Genomic DNA, 9491 nt, shown 5'->3' on the forward strand with positions numbered 1-9491 from the left:
CACTCTTATTAGTTTGTAACTTATTTTTTAGTGAAAGCATTTTCTTAAGGAGCCTTTTTATACCGGAGTAAGACCTAATGAAAAGACCTGTTAGGAAGCCAAGTGTCCTCAAAGGTCAGACTAAGTGACTCATTCAGCATTTATCCTTGCAGTTGACTGCCACTTCGTTGTGTAAGAGTTCATGTAAGTGAAAAAATGTTTTCAGACTAATGTCATAAATACCTCGCTAAGATGTTTTATTTTTACCAAGTGTGGGGGTACAAATCGTCTGAGGTCAACAGAGCATCCTGTGCTCTTGAAATTTTCTGTTACTCTCGTAAGGGAAAGTTAGCTTAATTCAGTATTAGGAGCCAACAGAAAATAGTTCCCCAGACTACATTTAAAATAGCACTTAGAGACTACAACAAGAAAAACTTGGCAAGGCAGTTCTTGAGGGAAAATTAGCCTTTGTGGGGCAACTTAAGTAGAAGGAAGTGAGTTTTCTTAAATGAAACAGTCATGTTCCTTACTCAGCTACCAACTGTAGTTTTATTTCGAGCCATTTTTCCAGTTTGGGGTTGAACACCTGCCTCACACTCAGGCAAACCATGTGGTGTCCCCAGCTGCCCCCTCCTCCATCTGAAGCCCTGCAGTGGTAACAAGGAGCGGGTGACTGATGTTTGGAAACAATGAGAAATCGCTTCCAGTCACTAATGGGTCACAGAGCTTTGCATCCTGAGCTAGTGGCCAAACTCGTCCAGAAAACTTAGTAAATGTTTTTCAGACACGTGTGAAGGCGAGGAATTGTGGGAGCCTCCCTGAACAGTCTGCCGCATTTCTACTTAAGGGAAAAGCAAAGCATCTGACCGTGGCTCGCCCTGAGGCTGAGGCACACGTGAACAATGCCTCGGTCTCCTTTGTAGGAGCCTGAGGGTCCCTAACCTAGAATCAAGCCCATGGCTGTTTGCTGTGGTTAGCAGCTACAAGTCGTGCACATGTGATATGCCACTGTTCTCTAAAGAATTTCATCTCCAAACTACTAGAGCATTTTCTAAATCTAATAAATTACAGCATTCCAGGTAACAGTGGTCACATAGCCCTTTATCTGCAGATGCAACTAGAAAATGGCTTGTCCAGGGTCACAAGGGAATGGCAGAACATGAGCTGGAACCTGGGTCTTTAAACCTGGGCTAGTGCTCTTCCCAAACACGATGTTAACATCCAACGGCCACTCCACGCATCAAAATGGCGTTCACAAATGTCATTCTTGCCAGAAACCAGGATTTTGTATTGTGGCTAAAGTTCCGTATCCTGGTGGACAGAATGGTAGCGTGAACGTAAACCAAAGGCCCTGACTCTCTGGACCTAAGAACTTCAGGGCCCACACTAAAAAGTTAAGCTTTTAGGGGAAGGTAAGATGGGAATGTGTGTACAGACAGTAGCCTCCAAATGCATCTAAGCAGTCATATTCTTCATTTCCACAAGAGGGCAGCAGCCCCTGAATGGTGTCACAATGGCTAAACACTGAGTTCCAGAAACAGACACTTTCGGCTCAGGGACTGGCAATCAACAGTTCGCTGAATCAAACAGTCCTTTTTTTTGGAGCTGCATGTTAGTCTGGGGAGTATAAGGGAACATGCTCTGATAAAAGATAAACTGAAATCGGTGTAAGGAGCCCTGTACTGTGGAATCGGGAGGTCGGGGTAGAGAGATGGCAGGGAAGATCTGGTCCAGCCCTTTCCTGATAACTGAAGGACTTTCTGCCCATCTGAAGCAGTGAGATGCAGCTTCTAGTGAAGGTGGGACAGTGTCAGGAGGCAGTCCACTCAGGGGTGGGTATCTCTGGTAGTTGGAATTGGAATAATATTCCTAAACCAAGAAACTTGCCTCCCTCTAACTTCAGGGAGGGATATCCTTGGGCTGTCCCCTAGGGCTCTCGCAGGTGTTGACCCTCTACCATTGTGAAGTTAGCTGGCCACTTCTAAGTCTTCAGTCTAAATGTTTCTAGTTCCCTTAACCATCCCTCCCTTTATGAGTAAGGGAGTTACTCATCTCTCTGGTAACTGAACAGGTTTAGAAGTCAGATGTAGCCTCCTGACATAGTACTTTTGTTCTTGAGTCTGTGCTGTCCATAGAAAATCTCCAAAATCTAGAAGCTCAGCTCTTGGAAATCAAGGCCTCTCCCAAACGGGAAGCTGGAGCTGGAGGCGAGCACTGACCATGGGCCTTGGGACCAACTCACAGAGGCCGGGACTCTCATTCAAGCTTAGGTTGCTGGAAACCTCAATATGCTCTGACCTAAGACATTCTATTCTCTGGTTCTACTATACTTTTCCGCAGGATCTACTATTCAGTAGCACTCAAGTGTGGCCGTAGCACTAAGGAAACTCCATTAGTGGTTTACCAACTAGACGTTCATTGTTCATATAAAACTTGGAAAGTACAGGTAAGCATGAAGAAGAGAGTTCCATAATCCTATGACTTTGAGGATATTTAACATTTTATCCTATAGAACCTTTCAACAATCATGACTTTACCAACTGCAGCTTTGCCTTTCTGTCTTGTTAAGCCAAAGCCCACGGCATTTCTGGCTGCTTTCTCCTTATATATACCGTGTATATATAAGATAATGGGAATCGTGTCAAGAAGATATGGGCTTAAGGTGTAAACTTTCAGTGCATGCGATTACAGAACAGCCATGTGGTTTAATCTGAGGGGTCCACTGAAAGACAAAAGTAATTTCAAAATAACAACGTTCTATTGAATTCCTTAGATTACGTGTGCCATGAGGGGAATTGTGGTCCTTTAGCAGTACTTCTCAAAAGCCCCTTTCTTCTTTTTTTTTTTTTTTAAATGTCTCACTTTGTCACCTAGGCTGGAGTGCAGTGGTGTGATCTTGACTCACTGCAGCCTGCAACCTCTGCCTCCTGGGCTCAAGCAATTCTGCTGCCTCAGCCTCCTGAGTAGCTGGGATTACAGATGCATGCCACCACAGCTGGCTAATTTTTGTATTTTTAGTACAGATGAGGTTTCACCATTTTGGCCAGGCTGGTCTCGAACTCCTGACCTCAAGTGATCCACCCGCCTTGGCCTCCCAAAGTGTTGGGATTACAGGCATGAGCCACTGCACCTGGCCAAAAGCCCCTTGCTTCTCATGGGTCTACTGCTGTTTCCTTCAGCCACTTTGGTTTTCAGGGAGGGTTCAGGAAACCATCCTCCATTGTGCTTCTTTCTGGCCTTTGCTACCCCTGTTTCCCATCATGAGACCCCAGGAACTGAAGTGGTGAGGATGAATCCTGTGGGACGATGAGGAATGAGACCAGGCTGAAGTGTGAGACTCGGCAGAAGCCCTCCTCCATCTCCACCAGAGGCAGGGGCGGAGTAAGGGCTGAAAGGTTTGAAGGTTTGTATGCACATTCTTGTGTTATCCAAAGAGGGGAGGAGACAGAGTGAGTGAGTGAGTTACTAGTGTCTGTGTGTGTGTGTGTGTGTGTGTGTATTTAACAGCTTTACTGCAATATAATTCACATACCATCCACTTCACCCATTGAAAGTGCCATGCAATGATTTTTAGTCACAGAAGTCACCGAGTGTGCAACTATCACAATCAATGTTATAACGTTTCCATATTCTCTCCCCACCCCCAAAAGACTGTACTCATTAGAAGCTACTCTCCATTTCTCCCCAACCCTACCACTGATCTTTCTGTGTCTGGATTTGCCTGTTCCAGATTTTGTGTGTGTGTGTGTGTGTGTGTGATGGAGTCTGACTCTGTCGCCCAGGCTGGAGTGCAGTGGCATGATCTCAGCTGACTACAACCTCTGCCTCCCGAGTTCAAGCGATTCTCATGTCTCAGCCTCTCGAGTATCTGGGATTATAGGCATGCGCCACCATGCCTGGCTAATTTTTGTGTTTTTAGTAGAGATGGGGTTTCACCATGTTGGCCAGGCTGGTGTTGAACTCCTGACCTCAAGTGATCCGCCTGCCTCGACCTCCCAAAGTGCTGGAATTACAGGCGTGAGCCACCGGCCCGGCCTGTTCTGGATATTTCTTGTAAATGGAATCATACAGTGCTTCTTTCAGTTAGCACAGTGCTTCCCAGTTTCATCCAGGTCACGACACATAATCAGGCTTCATTTCTTGTTATTACCAAATAATATTTCATTAGATGAATATACTACTTTGTGTGTATCCATTCACTGGTGGACAGACATTTGAGTTGTTTCTGCTTTTGGGCCATTAATGCTGCTGTCAACATTCATGTATAAGTGTTTGTATGGATGTATGTTTCATTCCTCTTGAGTATATCCCTAGGAGTGGAATGGCTGGGTCATATGATAGCTCCATGTTTAACCGTTTGAAGAACTACCAAACGACTGACCAAAGTGGCTCCACCATTTTATATTTTGATTGGCAGTGTGCGGGGGCGGGGTTTTTATAATGCCCAATCATCAGGTTTGTTCAGGAAGGACATAACTTCTAGCTTATTTACTGAGCTTTTAAAGATACACTTAATGTTGTTTCTTAAGAAAAACCAGGTCTTTATTTACTATGAGACTCCAAGTGCTTTAATATAGTTGAAACTAAAGAAACATAAATTTTACATTCTGCCTCTTAATTGCATGCGAAACTGCACTTATTAAGTATTCAGTTTAATGACTATATAACACTTTATCATAAATATACTCTTATTTTCTCTGTTGTTTAACATTTAGCATATTTTCAACTTTTGCTTACACTGTGATGGATTTGTTGGTACATAAATATTCATCTGTGTTGTGGGGTATTTAAGAGACTTCCAAAAGTATAGGACAAGAATATGAACACTGCTAAAGCTCGTGAGTTATATTGGCTCCACTGCTCTAAAGATGTATGACAGCCTTTGGTCTCACCATGATTTCATTGCAGCCTCTCTAGCACTGGGTGTTCATTCTTGTTAAAACACTAAAACCAAAAACGCCTTAATTTTAAGAAAATTTTCTTTTAGAGTAACATACATAGAAAACTGCACAGATCATTACTGTGATAGTTTGACGCATTTCCACAAAATAGACACACCTGTGTAACAAGACCCAAGTTACTAGACAGGACATTTCCAGCCTCTCAGAGGTCCCCATCCCGTCCCCTTTCAGTGACTAACTGTCTCCCCTTTCTCTCCAGAAACCACTATCCTGACTTGTAATAGGGGGAAAAAATCCTTGCTAATTTAATACATTAAAAACTATACTGTATTAAAGTAAACCAAGTTATCACAGAATTCCAACATTTTTAAGCCATCTGTATTTCTTGTGGAAATCCAGGGCCTAGCCATGTACTTTGCAAAGCTAGGTTTCTTCCTTTTAAGGTCCCCAAATGGGTGGAGGACAGGGAGCCCACGTGATTTCTACCATCCAGGAAATCTAAATCTGGCCTGCGGCCAGTGTGCTGTGGCTGTGCCCAGGATCCCTCTTGGGCAGCACATGGGACCTCTTTCTAGCAACATTCTGTAGGTAATGATGGGCTTTTTCCTGTCCCTCCTCTATCACCAAATCAAACTCCAGGGGGCGCCAATCCAAGACACAAAGCCAGTAGCAGAGCTTTTACACGATGGATGGACTGTTTCACTCAAGGCAGGACACTGCTGAACTCACCGCTCCGCTCCTAATCAATTTTTCTGAGGTGGTAAGCTCCCTTTCTAGAACAGGATAGAATAAATACCTTAGGGGGCCATGGCTCTTTCCCCTACAGACCTGTGCAGAAGTCTGGAATGGGAAGCTCTGGCTTCCCAGCTTAAGGACAAGAGGATCTTTTTCTTAGATCACACCTGGCACTTTTCCCCAGCTCTGCCTCATGGACTCTGTTCCCTGGTCTTCCCCTGGCTTTGAAAAATACAAATACCAACATACAGGAAGTGACATTAACACAAATTCAAGCAATTGGAGCTCTCTGGGGAGGTATTTAGTACTCTGCTGCTGCCATGTAAAAAGAAGGAATAAGGAATAGAGTTTTCCTCAAGAGCCCAGGAGAGATGCCAAGTGCATGGCTGTTGTCAGCACAAACCCCCATGCCCACCTCAACCCACTGCCCTCTAATATTGAAGATAGGGCAGGGGGAACATTACCGCCCGCTACCTGAGGTTCCGGGAGGCCAAGTAACTGACCCGGATTTAGTGGAACAACTGGGATTGGAACTCGAGGATGCTGAAATCTAGTGGAGATTCCTTCTGTCACTCTGTTCCTGCTGTGCAGAAAGGTCCTCGGATTGTGGTCGCCTAACATGGAAAATCATGGGCTTTGGAGAACAGTAGATCCAAGATGAATTCTATGTTCTACTGTTACATTATGAGAATTAAAGTTGTTTACTATCTCTGACCCTATTTATCATATAAATGGGGACAATGGACTGTTAAAGATTAAATGAAAACACTACAAAATAGCTACCAGAATATCTGGGTTTGAATCCTGGCTTTGCCTTTTTCTAAATTAATTGCATAACAAATGGCAGAAGCGTCATACAGTAGGAATGAAAGATGAGAGGTCCTCTAGGTGAGTGGGGAACTGTTTAATCTCATGGCCTCCATTTCTACATCTCTAATAATATACCTTAAAAAAAAAAAAAAAAACGCTTAGGGGCCAGGTGCAGTGGCTCACACCTATAATCCCAGCACTCTGGGAGGCCAAGGCGGGAGAATGACTTGAGGCCAGGAGTTTGAGACCAGCCTGGGCAACATAACACAACCCTGTCTCTACAAAAATAAAAATGAAAATTAGTCAAGCCTGGTAGCATGTATCTGTGGTTCTAGCTACTCAGAAGGCTGAGGCAGGAGGATCTTTTGAGCCTAGCAGTTCAAGGCAGCAGTGAGCTATGATCATGCCACTGCACTCTAGCGTTGGCAACAGAGCTAGACCCTGTCTCTGAAAGAAAAGGGAAAACAAGCTTTATATTTTTATGATAAAATGAATTCACAGTTTTGAGAGATTTAAGGCCCATTCCTCAATGACTATGTCATTTAGCCTTAATTTCCTTACCTGTAAAGCAATCTGAGCAGGGATTATCTCTATCACCGGGTGATTGTAGACATCCAAAGTAAGTGCTCATTTTGGCAGCAATATGCTAAAATTGGAACGATACAGAGAAGATTAGCATGGCCCCTGCACAAGGATGACATGTTTTTAAAATTTTTTTTAAAGAAGAAAGAAAAAAAAAAATCAAAAGTAGATGCAAACTATTTTATGATCTCATGATCTCATGATCTCAAAACAAAGGGAAAAGAGTAAGATTCCTTGTCTCCTAGAAGAATTAGTGATCTTAAGTTGCCATGAGTGTCTAGAGGAAGCTAATGTTTTATTGTGTCTCTTATGTGGCTGATGAGAGACATTCTATTTTATTAATGATGGTACTAAAGCCAGAGATGTTCAGTAACTTGCCCAAGTTAACATAGGTAGTGTGTGACCAGCCTGGCTTTAACTCATGGCTTCTTCTCCAAAGACCATGGTTTTTTGTTTGTTTTGTCTTTGTATTGTAGGGTAAGAAGGTTATGACCAGACCCTTAAGTGTTATCAGAGGAATAAGGTCAATGGCTATAAAAGTGGGTATGCAAAATTTCTTAGTGGGATGGCTAACCTTAGGGCTCCCAGAATTGTATTCCTAAGTAAAACTATTTCAGGAAAGACAGGCTTGGGACTGGCACCCTTTTCATAAGAGCAAAATAAAATACCAAACTCTACTGACCTTGTACTATCTTCTCTCCACGTCAACCACCACGACTCCCAACCATATGAAAAGAGAGGCCCCCAGAGAGCTGCCCTGAGGGCGGTCGGCATGGCAGCTGGAAGGTCTGATGCACCCACTAACCCAGAGGACCTCTCATTTCTGCTATGTGACACCCACCGACGAGAAGGTCTCAGAGGGCGGGGATGGGTAGTTACTAGAGAGTTCTTATAGCCTGAGGACAAGACAAGATCCTTGTGGCTCCTGAGGGACCCAGGAAGGCACAAGGAGCAGGTGTCAGCTTCAGAAGCCTTTCCCCTGCAGGTCCCCGAGTCTTGGTGGCACAGCCCTGTCCCGTCAAGGAGCAGGGGCCCTTCCCCAAGGAGAAGCTCCAGGGAAGGCAGCCCTGGGCATCACCCCCAGGCAGCAGCTGCTCATGCCCGAGAGAGGGAGCCCACCTTCCCCAGCTCTGGCTGCGCCCTTAGACCCCAAGGCCCAGCCACCACAGCTCAGTTTGGTCATTGATGATGCCTAGAGATTGTGTCACCAGTCCTTCCAGAGCAATAATTAATTCTCAGCTTAGTGCCCAACAAAAGGAGAGCGGGCTTGAATCCTAATTCCTAGAAAGGTGATTGACCACGTCATGGCATCCCTAGGAAGTGCTAATTTTTTAATAGATTTCAGGAAAGGACCAGATATGTCCTTCTCAAGCTGTTCTCCCTTCTTCTCTTCCTCTTTCTCCCCCTCCCACTTCCTTTTTCCAAATCCGAACACTCGGGTGCTCAGAATGACAGAGACAGCTGTGCTGCCCTTTGGGTTGGCTGGGGCAGCCTGGTTTTCTTTTGCTATTTGGAGGACATAGGGGAGGAAGGCATATTGTAATCAAGCAGCAACAGCTTCTACTCTAGAGATTTTTAGACCCAGAGAGAACTGACTGTCCCCTCCTCTTTTTTTCTTTTTTTTGAGACAGAGTGTCACTCTGTTGCCCAGACCCAGGCTGGAGGGCAGTGGCACGATCTTGACTCACTGCGACCTCTCCCTCCCGGGTTCAAGGGATTCTTCTGCCTCAGCCTCCTGAGTAGCTGGGATTACAGGCGTGCGCCATTACGCCCGGCTAATTTTTACATTTTTAGTAGAGACGGGACTTCACCATGTTAGCCAGGCTGGTCTTGAACCCCTGACCTCAAGTGATCTGCCCACCTCAGCCTCCCAAAGTGCTGGAATTACAGGCGTGAGCCGCCGCGCCCGGCCTGACTCTTTTCTGAAGCCTGCCCTGGGATTGACCTGGCCCTGAACAGAAAGACGCCCAGCAGCAGCAGCACCATCGTGGACCCCAGCGTAAAGCCCTCGTAAGTTTCAGGTCTGTGTCAGTTGGTATATGTGCGGAAACTTAGAGTGGCCATAGGCGCAGGCATCCATGTGCCTGAAGAGGCAGCAGTACTTTTAATCCTGTTACAGAAGTAAAATTAAAAGAAAAAACACACACACAAAATCTTGCAACTCTCGCTGCATTTCCATTATTTACCATCAGGTGTCAGTAGACTATACCGGAAGAGGGAGCTTTAAGAGCCGGGGTGCTCAAGTCGGTCCCTGGGGAGGCAGCTCCTCCTCCGTATTCCTGCGGATCTCTTAGTGGGAGTCATCCTAAGCATCTCCTTTCCCCGTGCCCGCTGCCCTCATTCCACCCCTGGTCTCGTTTGTCCTTGTATTCCCAGCAATTCTACACTGTAAGGTGCCTTCTGTGTTCTCTGCAGGGCATCCCTTCCTGACTCGGGCTAGCAATGGCCAGAATTCATGCATTTACTGTGTGCCAGCTTGCCCTA

General features: G+C 45.3%; 1 pseudogene; it reads left to right on the plus strand.

Annotated features, from left to right (window-relative positions):
- Window positions 1–7049: 7049 nt before the first annotated feature.
- On the plus strand, window positions 7050–7143 carry LOC119618940 (U6 spliceosomal RNA; annotated as a pseudogene).
- Window positions 7144–9491: the final 2348 nt, after the last annotated feature.

This window comes from Chlorocebus sabaeus, chromosome 8 (assembly GCF_047675955.1).
Source record: "Chlorocebus sabaeus isolate Y175 chromosome 8, mChlSab1.0.hap1, whole genome shotgun sequence".
In the NCBI taxonomy this organism is placed as follows: Eukaryota; Metazoa; Chordata; class Mammalia; order Primates; family Cercopithecidae; genus Chlorocebus; species Chlorocebus sabaeus.